The 15992-nt window shown below is 40.6% G+C and overlaps 1 pseudogene; it reads right to left on the bottom strand.

Annotated features, from left to right (window-relative positions):
• Nucleotides 1-15672, bottom strand: part of LOC135088774 (T-complex protein 1 subunit gamma-like) — a 41733-nt pseudogene extending 26061 nt beyond the window's left edge.
• Nucleotides 15673-15992: the final 320 nt, after the last annotated feature.

Below are 15992 nucleotides of genomic sequence, written 5' to 3'. Positions count from 1 at the left end.
GGAGGAGGAGGAGGAAGAAGTAGTAGTAGTAGTAGTAGTAGTAGTAGTAGTAGTAGTAGTTAGACACACCAAAATACCTACAAAACTCTTGTCTTTTGAGTCCCTAGGAAAGAGAGAGCGCAAAACTCACCCAAACACATCCAAAACACACTAAAAACATCGAAAACACACCCAAAAGACACCAAAATACCCACAAAACTCACCCAAACACACTCAAAACAACCAAAACACACTCAACACACCAATATCTCCACAAAACTCACCCAAACACACTCAAAACATACCCAAAACACACCCAAATACCCACAAAACTCAGCCAAACACACCCAAAACACACTTAAAACATCCAAAACACCCACATCACCACAGAATACACAACTAACACACCCAAACGCACCCAGAACACTCCACACACACTCAAATATATCCAAAAGACGCCACACACACCCAACACTTACCCAAAACACTTAAAACACCCAAAATAAGCTCAAGACACACTCACACTCACTCAATACACCCTCAAACACACCAAAACGCTCCACTATACACTCAAAACACTCCACAACACTCAAAACACATAAAATAAACCTAGAAATAACCTAAACCACACTTAAACACCAAAAATTCACCCAAAACACACACTGATAACAGCTAATATACACCCAAAACACTCCTAAACACAACTAACACACACTCAAAACACCCCACAACACTCCCAAATACACCTAAAACACACTTAAAGGACCCAAAACACACCAAATAATAGAGAATGGCAGCGCATCATGGGAAACTAAGCTAAAGATTGTCTTCTTGCCATTTACCTGTTTTGTCTCCTCCTCCTCCATTTCTCCTTATTTCTTCCTCCTCCTCCTCCATTTCTCTTATTTTCCTCCTTCTACTACTACTATCTACGTACCTGAGTTTATAAACAGCTGGAAATACTTGGAAAACACTGGAAATTACGGTAAATACTGACCAAGAGACACTGGAGCCGGAGAAGTCCCAGTCTGTTGATGACGTCACAGGCGAGAGCCCCCAGCCGCTGCCTTACGTACGTAATGTATTTCATTTTGAAATTGACCCCTACAAAAAATGAAGCTAGGCTGGAATGCATTCTATTTTATGATTTGATAATTACTTAAATTAATATTCACAGTACCAAAACATCTCCAGCCTGAGTAGTTGTAAAGAAATATCAACACAAATATGGAAAAAAGTGTTGGAACTTTTGACACCATTAAAACCATTCAAAAGTCCACCCATTTCAATTTACACCAGTAAAAAAACACTTTAAAAAATCGAAACTATTTTTTCAAGCAATGCAAAGTTAGTTACAAGCTGAAATAGAGAAATAAGGAATCTAAAAAATCACAAAATCACCACTTTTAACGGAACTAAAAACCATTTCAAAATGCACATACTCAACTCAACAGGAACGCAAAACATTTTAAAAATCATAAACGATTTTTTAAAGCAATAAAAGCTTCACTACAGCCTCAAATAAAAAAGCCAAGGACCGGGGTGGGTAAAAATAACCGTGAAAACGGCCCTATATTTACATAAAAAAAACTACACAAAATTCAGCCCAGTTACTTAACTGAAGCAACAAAAACACTTCAACATCAACAAAATATTTTTAGAAACCATAAAAACTTACTATAGAAGCCGAATAAAGTAATTAAGGAAAATATAAAAAATATTGGAACCCACAGGCCGGAACATGTCCTGGGGGCCGACCTCAGTGGAGGAGCCGGCGGCCATGTTGCCTTATTTATTACTTCGTGACACCAAAACCAGGCAATAGCGGATATATCTGACCAGCGCATATGAAAGCTAGACATGTGGCTGTATCTTGTGATATGTTAGGCTTACAATAAGAGAGAGACAGGGCAAATAATGGCTGAAAACTCTGATACCCGGCCTGTACCTAAGCTGACGGTTTGTTTACATATTGACGACCCTTCAATATTCGCCTAAATTTCCAACTGTTTCCAGACTCAGATGTAAACAAAACCTAAAAATAAGTGAATAATCCCTAAAAAATACCCACATAACGAAAAAAAAAAGCCATAACAGACGACTACAAGACACTACAGGGAGGAGGAGGGGGGAAGCTGTGAAGGCAGTAAGGCTGGCACATACCTTACGTACTTATGGCTCTCTGGTGCTGCGTGGCACCGCTGGGCTCACCTTACGTACTCATGGCTCTCTGGTGCTGCGTGGCGGTGCTTGGTACAGAGAGAAGCTGCCGGGAATACGGAAACACTTATTACCAGAGTGTGGTGCAAGACTGACCAAGGCTGGCCAAAACACTCCAGCCAGCCGCTCACCCTCCCAAGCGCCACCTGTGACTGCTTCTCCCCCCCCTCCCCCCCACAAACACAAGTTGACATATTATCAAGTAATAATTTAAATAATATAAATATCATCACTTCCTCACTGCCCTTTCCCCATTGAACACCCCCTTCGTGGTTATGAACGCAAATTTCTCTCACAGCTGTACCGTGTCACCGCAGCAAACACGAACCAGCGCAGGATAGACTCAACTAAAATGACCCTATCTCTCTCTCTCTCTCTCTCTCTCTCTCTCTCTCTCTCTCTCTCTCTCTCTCTCTCTCTCTCTCTCTCGGTGGGATTAAAAGCAGTAATAATCTTCATGTTTATTGTCACCTCTGGCATGAACAAGTAACAGAAAACGGGAATATAGATGAAATAAGTTCACATTATAAAAAAAAAACGTAAGGAAAATAAAATAAAAATAATAATAAATAAATAAATGATCCTTGTAAGTACTTAGACACACTAAGAAGTAATAATAAATAAATAAACTGGATATTAAGTCGAATAAGTGAAAAAAAAAGAAAAATGAAAAAATACATTCAAAATTAAACATTCCTATTATGAAAACGAGCGAAAAATAAAGAAAATAAACAAATGATCTTAAAAAATAATGACAAATAAATAAACTGAATATAAAATCAAAAGAAATTCATAAAAAACGTCAATAATAATAAGCTTTTCTCTTCCTAATGCAAGAAATATGCTTTTTCCTTATCGTAGTATTAAATTTTAGCTTCCTCTCTTCTGGTAACTTAAAATACTTAAAACAGCTTAATATTCGCTAGGCTGACTTTAAAACTCTCAATTTAAGCCTTTTTTTTGGCCTTATTACTGTATTTAAGCTTTCTCTTTCCTTCCACAAACCTAAAATACTTAAAACAACCTAAAAACACCTAAAAACACTTAAAGCTGCCTCAAAACACTAAAACAAAACAGATGCTCAGCTCGTATCTCGAAGCCTCGGTCCAAATATTCAGTGAAGGATAGTCTGACCAGAGAAGCGTTCAGTATTGCAGGAATTTTCTGCATTTCCTTCATCTCTAGGCCTCCCTCCTTCACTGCCGCTCCTTCAGGCATCCCCAAGGCTCCTTCACCCCCTTCCGTGTGGTATCCTAAGGTCTCCATCCTGTAATATTGGCAGAAATGTTACACACACCAAAATACCTACAAAACTCTTGTCTCGCGCTCTCTCCTTACTAGGGATTGGAAAAGTGCAGGAAATTTGAATGTTCACTTTTTGAGTCCCTACGAAGGAGAGAGTGCAAAACTCACCCAAAATACATTTAAGGGTGTTTTTACTGTTAAAGTAGCAGATTAACAAGATTTCAACATTCAAAAGGCTCTAGTTGAAGTTGTATGGGTTTTCAAGGGTGTTTTTACAGTTCTAGTGACAGATTAATAAGATTTCAGGATTCAAAAGCCTCTAGTTGAAGGGATAAGGGTTTTTAAGGGTGTTTTTATGGTTATAGTGGCAGATTAACAAGATTTCAGCATTCAAAAGGCTCTAGATGAAGTTATATGGGTTTTTAAAGGTATTTCTACGGTTCTAGTGAAAGATTAACAAGATTTCAGCATTCAAAAGGCTCTAGATGAAGCAGCACGGGTTTTTAAGGTGTTTTTTACAGTTCTAGTGACAGAGTAATAAGATATCAGCATTCAAAATGCTTTAGATGAAGTTACATGGGTTTTCAAGGGCGTTTTTACGGTTCTAGTGACAGATTAACAAGATTTCAGCATTGAAAAGGCTCTAGTTGAAGGGATACGGGGTTTTTAAGGGTGTTTTTATGGTTCTAGTGACAGATTAACAAGACTATCATTCAAATGGCTGTAGATGAAGTGACACGGGTTTTTAAGAGTATTTTTAGGGGCATTTTAAGATAGTTTTAGGGCCATTTCAAGACAGTTCAGGGAATTTAGGGGCATTTCAAGACAGTTCAGGGAATTTAGAGGCATTTCAAGACAAACTACCGTCCTACTGCTTTAATTTCCTGCCTATCTAAAGTTTTTGAATCTATCCTCAACAGGAAGATTCTTAAGCATCTATCACTTCACAACCTTCTATCTGATCACCATTATGGGTTCCGTCAAGGCCGCTCTACTGGTGATCTTCTGGCTTTCCTTACTGAGTCTTGGTCATCCTCTTTTAGAGATTTTGGTGAAACTTTTGCTGTTGCCTTGGACATATCAAAAGCTTTTGATAGAGTCTGGCACAAAGCTTTCATTTCCAAACTACCCTCCTATGGTTTCTATCCTTCTCTCTGTAACTTCATCTCAAGTTTTCTTTCTGACCGTTCTATTGCTGCTGTGGTAGACGGTCACTGTTCTTCTCCTAAATCTATTAACAGTGGTGTTCCTCAGGGTTCTGTCCTGTCACCCACTCTCTTCCTATTATTCATTAATGATCTTCTAAACCAAACTTCTTGTCCTATCCACTCCTACGCTGATGATACCACCCTGCACTTTTCCACATCTTTTCATAGACGTCCAACCCTTCAGGAGGTAAACATATCACGCAGGGAAGCCACAGAACGCCTGACTTCTGATCTTTCTAAAATTTCTGATAGGGGCAGAGCAAACTTGGTATTGTTCAATGCCTCAAAAACTCAATTCCTCCATCTATCAACTCGACACAACCTTCCAGACAACTATCCCCTCTTCTTCAATGACACTCAACTGTCCCCCTCTTCTACATTGAACATCCTTGGTCTGTTCTTTACTTATAATCTGAATTGGAAACTTCACATCTCATCTCTAGCTAAAACAGCTTCTATGAAGTTAGGTCCCTGCCTGCTTCTGTATTTCCACCTTCCTATGACTTGAATTCCTTCAAGAGGGAGGTTTCAAGACACTTATTCATCAATTTTTGACCACTGCTTTGACCCTTTTATGGGACTGGCATTTCAGTGGGCATTTTTTTTATTAGATTTTTGTTGCCCTTGGCCAGTGTCGTTCCTACATAAAAAAAAAAAAAAAAGTTCAGGGAATTTAGGGACATTTCAAGACAGTTTAGGGAATTTTAGGTGCATTTCAAGACAGCTCAGGGAATTTAAGGGCATTTCAAGATAGTTCAGGGAATTTAGGGGCATTTCAAGACAGCTCAGAGAATTTTAGGGGCATTTCAAGACAGTTCAGGGAATTTAGGGGCATTTCAAAACATTTCAGGAAATTTTAGGGGCATTTCAAGACATTTCAGGGAATTTAGGGGCATATTAAGGCAGTTTAGGGGCATTTCAAGACAGCTCAGGGAAATCTAAGGGCATTTCAAGACAGTTCAGGGAATTTTAGGGACATTTCAAGACAATTTGGCATGTTTTTGGTCTGCTGTTAGAGAATAAACACAATTTAAAACAACCCTCTTCCTCCTCCTCCTCCTCCTTCCCCTCACCCCCCCACATACCTCAAGAGCCTGGGCAAGAGCAGAATAGGGCCACTGCCTCACCCCTGACACCCCCTTGGCCTTCTGCTGTAGGAAGTTAGAGACTGCCATGCCCACCGCGCTGCCCCCAGGGACCAGACGGGGCTCCAGGGCCAAGTTCCAGGCCACTCCAAGGGCGTCCTGAAGGTTCCTCTCCACCTGTGGGTATGGGTCGGGTCAAGTCAGGTCAGGTGTTTATTTATTTATTTTATATATATATATATATATATATATATATATATATATATATATATATATATATATATATATATATATATATATATATATATATTTTTTTTTAGGTTGAGTTACGAGTAGATCTTGTTTATTTGGGTGTTTTTGGGTAGAAATGGGTGGTTTTTTTGTTTCTAGCACAGAAATGGGTGTTTTTTGGTTTTATTATGGAGAAAATAGGAGTTTTTCGGTTAATTATGGTGAAAATGAGTGTTTTTTTTGGGTGTTTAAGGAGAGGAATGGCAGTATTTTTCAGTTTTTAGGGTAGAAATGGGCATTTTTTTAAGTGATTAGGGTGGAAATGAAAAAAAAAAAAACAATTAAACCAAATCTCCAAAAACAAACACAAAAAACACAAAAAACACAAAAAAATTTAAATCAAACCAAATTAAACACTCCCGGCCATCCAACAGCATCCTCACCTCATTCACGATATCCTTGCTGGGTCCCCTGAGCAGCACCGTTTATGCCTTGGGGTCCTGGCACTTGGTGATAAATGTAAAATACTCATCACCAATCTGTGGGAAGTAATGGGTGGTGAGTGAAGGGTGGAGAGAGGACTTGGGTGGACTGGGAGAGGCTGGGGTGGACTGGGATTGGCTGGGATGGAATGGGATAGGCTGGGATGCACTGGGAGAGGCTGGGGTGGACTGGGAGAGGCTGGGGTGGACTGGGAGAGGCTGGGATGCACTGGGAGAGGCTGGGATGGACTGGGAGAGGCTGGGATGCACTGGGAGAGGCTGAGATGCACTGGGAGAGGCTGGGATGCACTGTGAAAGGCTGGAGTGGACTGAGAGAGGCTGGGATGCACTGGGAGAGGCTGGGATGCACTGGGGGAGGCTGGGGTGGAATGGGAGAGGCTGGGATGCACTGGGAGAGGCTGGGATACACTGGGAGAGGCTGGGAGGAAGGAAAGAAGCATAGAATTTAATTATTTATTAATTTTTTTAATTTTCTCTCTTCCTCACACACAAAAAAAATTCTCTCTGTCTCTCTCTCTCTCTTTCTCTCATACACACTAAAATACACTCTTTCTCTTTCTCTCTTGCATCAGAAGAGACAAACTCTCTCTCTTTCTTTCACACATACTAAAATACACTCTTTCTCTCTCTTGCATCAGAACAGACAAACTCTCTCTCACACACACACACACAAACATTCTCTCCCACAAAAATACCCCAACACACACCCCTGCCCCCCCCCCACACCCACCTTCTTAACTTCAAAGAGACCAAATAAATAATTTTCTCTCTTTCACACAAAAACAAACAAATTCTCTCTTTTTTCTCTCTTTCACACACACAAGAACAAACTCTTTCTCTCTCTCTCACACACACACACACACAAACACAACAAACAAACAAACAAACAAACAAACAAAACATTCCCTCCCTCTCTCTCTCACTCTCGTAAAGTCCGTCTCAGCAGTCATTTCCAACGAAGTCTGGCTCTCGCCCTTCTTGTACTCCAGCGGGCAGTCAAGGAGAATGATACGAGGGTTGTCTACTTTCCTGCTCATCTTTGCATAGGTCACATCCTTGTTTATCATGATCCCGTCCAGCACACAGCTCTCTTCGATGGCCCCTCCCGGGATCTGTGGGGGTTCAGGGGGGTCAGTGGGGGTCTGGGGGTGTGTGGCAGGGGGGTGTGAAGGGGTCTAGGGGTGTCTGGTGGGGTGTGTAGGAGTAGAAGGGGTGTTTTTTTGGTGTTTTTGTTGAGTTTGTTTTTGATCTCTCTCTCTCTCTCTCTCTCTCTCTCTCTCTCTCTCTCTCTCTCACACACACCTCTCTCCCATACCTTCCCAATCTACAAACCTCCCCTCCTCCAGGCCCCCCAGTAGGACAGAGGTAGAGGGAGAGGGGATAAGAGGTCATTAGAGGGTAATTTAAGGGTCATTTTGGGGCGTTTTTTATGGTTTCAACAGAAAAAACTATAAAATTACACTTAAAATTTTCACATCTACAAACCTCTCTGCCCAGGGCCCCCAGCAGGAGAGAGGAGAGTGTGGGGGAGGAGGTAAGAGGTCATTAGGGTCACTTAAGGGTCACTTCAACAATTTAAACATAAAAATACATAAAAAAAACTTAAAAATTTAACATCCTGCAATTTTCCTCTCCAACAGCCCCTCTCCGTGCCCCCCCAGCCCTCCCACAGCACCCCCAAGGTCGCCCAGCCCCACAAGTACCTGAGGGTGTCTTTAAGGGCCTCCAGAGCATGGTCGAGGGCCTGTCTGTACCCCTGAATGATGATAAGCGGATGCATGTTCTGCTCCAGGTACTGCTCAGCCACCGCCAGCATCTCCCCTGCCAGGATCACCACACTGCTTGTTCCGTCACCCACCTGAGGGAATGGTGGGGTGGTGAGGAGCGGTGAGGGGGGGTAAGGGGGTGTGAAAGGGTTTAGGTGTGTTTGTTTGTGTGTTTTTGTTTCTATTTTTTGTTAGGTTAAGTATAAGCATAAATTTTCTAATAAACTCTCTCTCTCTCTCTCTCTCTCTCTCTCTCTCTCTCTCTCTCTCTCTCTCTCTCTCTCTCACACACTCATACACAGAAACACACTTTTTCTCTCTCTCTCTCTCTCTCTCTCCCCCAGAAACAAACAAACAAACAAAAAAAAAAATTAACAAAACACTCACTCTTATCACACTCCCCCCTACTCAATGCCCCCCAACTGCACCCACACCCCCTCACCTCTTCATCCTGGGTGCGCACAATCTCAATCATGTGCTTGGTGGCAGGGTGTTGCACAGTAATCTCCCTCAAAATAGCATTACCATCGTTAGTCATCACCACGCCCCCCATCGGATCCATCAGCATCTTCAGCATCCAACGAGGGCCCAGGCAGGTGCGGATGACGTCGGCAATCATCTGCAGGGGCGTTGCGGGTGTCAGAGCGTGTTATGGGGTGTCTTGAGGGTTTTAAAGGTACATAAGTGGGTGAAAACGATGAGGTCAGAAGGGTGTCAGGGGGACGGTGAAATGTGGGCGACCAGTGTTGGGGTTTTCTGGGTGTTTTTGGGTGGTTTTGTGTGTTTTGTGTGTTTTTGGGGTGTTTTTGGGTGTTTAGGGGTGTTTTTGGATGATTTGTGGTGTGTTTTGGGTGTTTTTGTGTGTTTTTTGGGTGTTAAGGGGTGTTTTTGGATGGTTTGTGGTGTGTTTTGGGTGTTTTTGTGTGTTTTTGGGGTGTTTAGGGGTGTTTTTGGATGGTTTGTGGTGTGTTTTGGGTGTTTTTGTGTGTTTTTGGGAGTTTTGTGTGTTTTTGGGGTGTTTTTGGATGTTTAGGGGTGTTTTTGGATGGTTTGTGGTGTGTTTTGGGTGTTTTTGTGTGTTTATGGGTGTTTTTTGGGTATTTTGGGATGTTTGTGTGTGTTTTTGGTTGTTTGTGTATGTTTTTAGGTGTTTTGTGTGTGTTTTTGTGTTTTTGTGTGTTTTTTTTAGGTGGTTTGGGTGTTTGTGTGTGTGTTTTGGTGTTTTGGGATTTTTGTGTGTTTTTGGGTGTTTGTGTGTGTTTTTGGGGTGTATTGGAGTGTTTCTGGTGGGTGTGAAGTGATATTAATTAACTGATTGAATGTAAATAAAAGTTGATGTTAGTTGATCTTAGTAACTGAATGGAAACCAAACCTAACCAAACTTAACTTAACCTAACTTAATGTAACCAATCTAACTTAATGTAGCCTAACCTAACCAAACCTAACTTAATGTAGCCTAACCTAACCAAACCTAACTTAATGTAGCCTAACCTAACCAAACCTAACTTAATGTAGCCTAACCTAACCAAAGCTAACCAAACCTAACCTAACCAAATTTAACTTAACCAAACCTAACCAAACCTGACCAAACTTAACCTAACCTAACCTAAACTAACCTAACCTAACCTAAACTAAACTAACCTAACTTAACGTAACCAAACCTAACTTAACCTAACCCAACTTAACCAAACCTAACCAAACTTAACCTATCCTAACTTAACCCAACCTATCCTAACCTAACCTAACCAAACTTAACCTGACTCAACCCACCTTGCCAGCATTAATGTTCTGTATACTGGACCTTCCTTCCAGACTCACTCTTGGTGTTCTGATCTGAAAATGGAGATTGGCTCATAAAACACACGCACGAACGAAACTAACTAACCTGCACAGCCCCCCCCCAAAAAAAAATAAATAAATAAAATAAATAAATAAATAAATAAATAAATAAATAAATAAAATAAATAATTAAATAAATAAATAAATAAACAAAATAAACAAAATAAAAAAAAAAAAAACAGACATTACAATCACCAATACCTAAAACCAACCCTAATATTCCCTAAAATATACCAAAAAAATCCAAAAAAATGCACATTTAGCCAAAAAACTAAATTAATTAGACTGCACACTCTCAAACAAACAAACTAATGCAAAAAACAAACATTACAACCACCAGTACTTAAACCAACCCTAATATTCCCTAAAATATACAAAAAAATAAATAAATAAATAAAAAATAAACGCATAATTACCTGAAAAACGAAATTAATTAGCCTGCACACTCTTAAACAAACAAAAAACACACAAACTAATGAAAATCAGACATTACAATCACCAGTACCTAAAACAAACCCTAAAATTCCCTAAAATATCCCTAAAAAACAAAAAAAGACATATTTACCTGAAAAACGAAATTAATTAGCCTGCACACCCACAAACAAAATAACAAACAAACGAATGAAAAAAAAAACAGACATAACAATCACCAACACCACAAAACACACAAGAAAACCCCAAAGTTAACGAAAAACACCGTAAACTTACTTAAAAATATTATTAACTAACCTTACAACCAAATAAGGAGAAACCAAACACAAACACAAACACAATGAAAAATAAACAAAGAACGAACCCCACCACCGCCAAAAATCACACCAAAACCCCAAAAACCACCAGTTACCCAAATATTGAACCCGAAATACCGCCAAGCCTTGACACCACCTCACATTTCCCCTCATTATTTCCCTTCCCCGCGCGCCCATACTACGCCCACGGGGGGCTAAGGGGCGTGTACTCACTCAGAACAATGATGGGCTAGCCTCCTCCGAGCATTTTGAAGGAGAAAAGTGGGCACTTGTGGCGATGCATGTCTGTTGAGCCAAGAGGGTCAGAGTGTGGGAAGCAGAGAAGTGGTGCCAGATCAAGCGCGGACCTCTGGGTTGCAGAAGAGGAAGAGGAAGAGGAAGGGGAAGAGGAGGAGGAGGAGGAGGAGGAGGAGGGGAAGAGAAGAGTTCGAAGAGGAGGAAGGGATGAAAGGAAGATAAGAAAGGGGAGGAGGTGGAACAGTGCTGATGGGGGATAAGGAAGAGAGAGAGAGAGAGAGAGAGAGAGAGAGAGAGAGAGAGAGAGAGAGAGAGAGAGAGAGAGAGGAAGAGGAAGAAGAGGAGAATTGTAGAAAAAAATGAAGAGAAGAGTTGGAAGAGGAGAGAGATGAAGAGAGAATGAGGAGGATGAAATGAGAAAATTAATGTTTATTTTATATACACGAAGAGAAAGGACGAGAAGAGAGAGAGAGAGAGAGAGAGAGAGAGAGAGAGAGAGAGAGAGAGAGAGAGAGAGAGAGAGAGAGAGAGAGAGAGGATGAGGAGGAAGAGGGAGAGGAGGAAGATAAAGGAGATGAGGATCTTAAGAGACCGAAGAGGAGGAGAAGAAAGGAAGAGATGAAAGAATGAAAATGAAGAGGAAAAGAAAGAAGAGGACGAGAAGTATTATAGAAAGAAGAAAAAGAAGAAAAATAAAAGGAATAAATAATAAAAAAGCAATACCAAACATTTCATTCTCTCTTCCTTCCTCCTCCTCTTCCTCTTCTTTCATCCCATCCCTACAGAGATTCCCCCGAGTTGGCAACACTGTCCTCTGTTTACTGTCATTCGTATTTTTTTTCTCTCCGTCATTGTTTGTGGGTGATTTATGATTATTAATATGTTGTCGAATATTTTACGGTGTTTTATGGTCTGATTGAGGTTTGTTATTGTTTATTAAATATTTTCCAGAATTTAAACGGCATGATTCACCAGTTTTGTCCGAACGCATTTAGGAATCTTCTGGAAGGCTATCATAATATTTCTCGATTAGAGGTTTTCTTTATATATTACCGTAAAATCATCAAATAGAAAACAATAATAATTTGTATTTTGTCTCCTGAATGCAAGTTATTACATACACAGTGTTGATATTAGTGCAAAGAAATGAGAAAAACGAAGACGAAGTCAGATTTTTACGGTTCTAGTAACACATTAACAAGATTTCAGCATTCAAAAGGCTCTAGATGAAATTATATGGGTTTTTAAGGGTGTTTTTACGATTCTAGTGACAGATTAACAAGATTTCAGCATTCAAAAGGCTCTAGATGAAGTTATATCGGTTTTTAAGGGTGTTTTTACGATTCTAGTGACAGATTAACAGGATTTCAGCATTCAAAAGGCTCTAGATGAAGCGACACGGGTTTTTAAGGGTGTTTTTACGGTTCTAGTGACAGATTAACAAGATTTCAGCATTCAAAAGACTCTAGATGAAGCGACACAGGTTTTCAAGGGTTTTTACGGTTCTAGTGACAGGTTAATAAGATTTCAGCATTCAAAAGGCTCTAGATGAAGCGACACGGGTTTTTAAGGGTGTTTTTACGGTTCTAGTGACAGATTAATAAGATTTCAGCATCCAAAAGGCTCTAGCTGAAGCGACACGGGTTTTCAAAGGTGTTTTTACGGTTCTAATGACAGATTAATAGGATTTCAGCATTCAAAAGGCTCTAGATGAAGTTATATGGGTTTTTAAGGGTGTTTTTACGGTTCTAGTGAAAGATTAACAAGATATCAGCATTCAAAAGGCTCTAGATGAAGCGACACTCTTCTCTCTCTCTCTCTCTCTCTCTCTCTCTCACAAACGCGCACAAACACAATCTCTCTCTCTCTCTCTCTCTCTCTCTCTGTCTTTCCTTTCCCATCTATCTCCCTCACAAACACACAAACCTGCCCCTCACACACACACACACAGACACACACACACAAACACCCCTGCCTCACTCCCACAGTTCTCCCCCCTACACACCTTACAGAGAAACGTGTGCTGCTTGTTTAGCTTATAATTGTTCCTCTGCCTCACTGCCTCCTCTGCTGCTGCCCTGTCCTTGAACTCCAGAAATATGTACCTGTAATTGTGCGGCAGGTGAGGTGTGGGGTGGTGACAGGGGGGGAAGGGTGTAGAAGGGGCGAGGAGGGGGAGAAGGAAGGGTTTTGAGTGTAGATTGTGTAAGATTGGTTGTAGTAGCAATAGTAGTAGTAGTAGTAGTAGTAGTAGTAGTAGTAGTTAGACACACCAAAATACCTACAAAACTCTTGTCTTTTGAGTCCCTAGGAAGGAGAGAGCGCAAAACTCACCCAAACACATCCAAAACACACTAAAAACATCGAAAACACACCCAAAAGACACCAAAATACCCACAAAACTCACCCAAACACACTCAAAACAACCAAAACACACTCAACACACCAATATCTCCACAAAACTCACCCAAACACACTCAAAACATACTCAAAACACACCCAAATACCCACAAAACTCAACCAAACACACCCAAAACACACTTAAAACATCCAAAACACCCACATCACCACAGAATACACAACTAACACACCCAAACGCACCCAGAACACTCCACACACACTCAAATACACCCAAAAGACGCCACACACACCCAACACTTACCCAAAACACTTAAAACACCCAAAATAAACTCAAGACACACTCACACTCATTCAATACACCCTCAAACACACCAAAACACTCCACTATACACTCAAAACACTCCACAACACTCAAAACACATAAAATACACCTAGAAATAACCTAAACCTCACTTAAACAACAAAAATTCACCCAAAACACACACTGATAACAGCTAATATACACCCAAAACACTCCTAAACACAACTAACACACACTCAAAACACCCCACAACACTCCCAAATACACCTAAAACACACTTAAAGGACCCAAAACACACCAAATAATAGAGAATGGCAGCGCATCATGGGAAACTAAGCTAAAGATTGTCTTCTTGCCATTTACCTGTTTTGTCTCCTCCTCCTCCATTTCTCCTTATTTCTCCCTCCTCCTCCTCCATTTCTCTTATTTTCCTCCTTCTACTACTACTATCTACGTACCTGAGTTTATAAACAGCTGGAAATACTTGGAAAACACTGGAAATTACGGTAAATACTGACCAAGAGACACTGGAGCCGGAGAAGTCCCAGTCTGTTGATGACGTCACAGGCGAGAGCCCCCAGCCGCTGCCTTACGTACGTAATGCATTTCATTTTGAAATTGACCCCTACAAAAAATGAAGCTAGGCTGGAATGCATTCTATTTTATGATTTGATAATTACTTAAATTAATATTCACAGTACCAAAACATCTCCAGCCTGAGTAGTTGTAAAGAAATATCAACACAAATATGGAAAAAGTGTTGGAACTTTTGACACCATTAAAACCATTCAAAAGTCCACCCATTTCAATTTACACCAGTAAAAAAACACTTCAAAAAATCGAAACTATTTTTTCAAGCAATGCAAAGTTAGTTACAAGCTGAAATAGAGAAATAAGGAATCTAAAAAATCACAAAATCAACACTTTTAACGGAACTAAAAACCATTTCAAAATGCACATACTCAACTCAACAGGAACGCAAAACATTTTAAAAATCATAAACGATTTTTTAAAGCAATAAAAGCTTCACTACAGCCTCAAATAAAAAAGCCAAGGACCGGGGTGGGTAAAAATAACCGTGAAAACGGCCCTATATTTACATAAAAAAAACTACACAAAATTCAGCCCAGTTACTTAACTGAAGCAACAAAAACACTTCAACATCAACAAAATATTTTTAGAAACCATAAAAACTTACTATAGAAGCCGAATAAAGTAATTAAGGAAAATATAAAAAATATTGGAACCCACAGGCCGGAACATGTCCTGGGGGCCGACCTCAGTGGAGGAGCCGGCGGCCATGTTGCCTTATTTATTACTTCGTGACACCAAAACCAGGCAATAGCGGATATATCTGACCAGCGCATATGAAAGCTAGACATGTGGCTGTATCTTGTGATATGTTAGGCTTACAATAAGAGAGAGACAGGGCAAATAATGGCTGAAAACTCTGATACCCGGCCTGTACCTCAGCTGACGGTTTGTTTACATATTGACGACCCTTCAATATTCGCCTAAATTTCCAACTGTTTCCAGACTCAGATGTAAACAAAACCTAAAAATAAATGAATAACCCTAAAAAATACCCACATAACGAAAAAAAAAAGCCATAACAGACGACTACAAGACACTACAGGGAGGAGGAGGGGGGAAGCTGTGAAGGCAGTAAGGCTGGCACATACCTTACGTACTTATGGCTCTCTGGTGCTGCGTGGCACCGCTGGGCTCACCTTACGTACTCATGGCTCTCTGGTGCTGCGTGGCGGTGCTTGGTACAGAGAGAAGCTGCCGGGAATACGGAAACACTTATTACCAGAGTGTGGTGCAAGACTGACCAAGGCTGGCCAAAACACTCCAGCCAGCCGCTCACCCTCCCAAGCGCCACCTGTGACTGCTTCTCCCCCCCCCCTCCCCCCCACACACAAGTTGACATATTATCAAGTAATAATTTAAATAATATAAATATCATCACTTCCTCACTGCCCTTTCCCCATTGAACACCCCCTTCGTGGTTATGAACGCAAATTTCTCTCACAGCTGTACCGTGTCACCGCAGCAAACACGAACCAGCGCAGGATAGACTCAACTAAAATGACCCTATCTCTCTCTCTCTCTCTCTCTCTCTCGGTGGGATTAAAAGCAGTAATAATCTTCATGTTTATTGTCACCTCTGGCATGAACAAGTAACAGAAAACGGGAATATTGATGAAATAAGTTCACATTATAAAAAAAAAACGTAAGGAAAATAAAATAAAAATAATAATAAAT

The sequence above is a fragment of the Scylla paramamosain genome, chromosome 3 (genome assembly GCF_035594125.1).
Source record: "Scylla paramamosain isolate STU-SP2022 chromosome 3, ASM3559412v1, whole genome shotgun sequence".
In the NCBI taxonomy this organism is placed as follows: domain Eukaryota; kingdom Metazoa; phylum Arthropoda; class Malacostraca; order Decapoda; family Portunidae; genus Scylla; species Scylla paramamosain.
The sequence above is the reverse complement of the archived record's forward strand: the minus strand, read 5'-3'. Positions and strand labels throughout refer to the sequence as shown.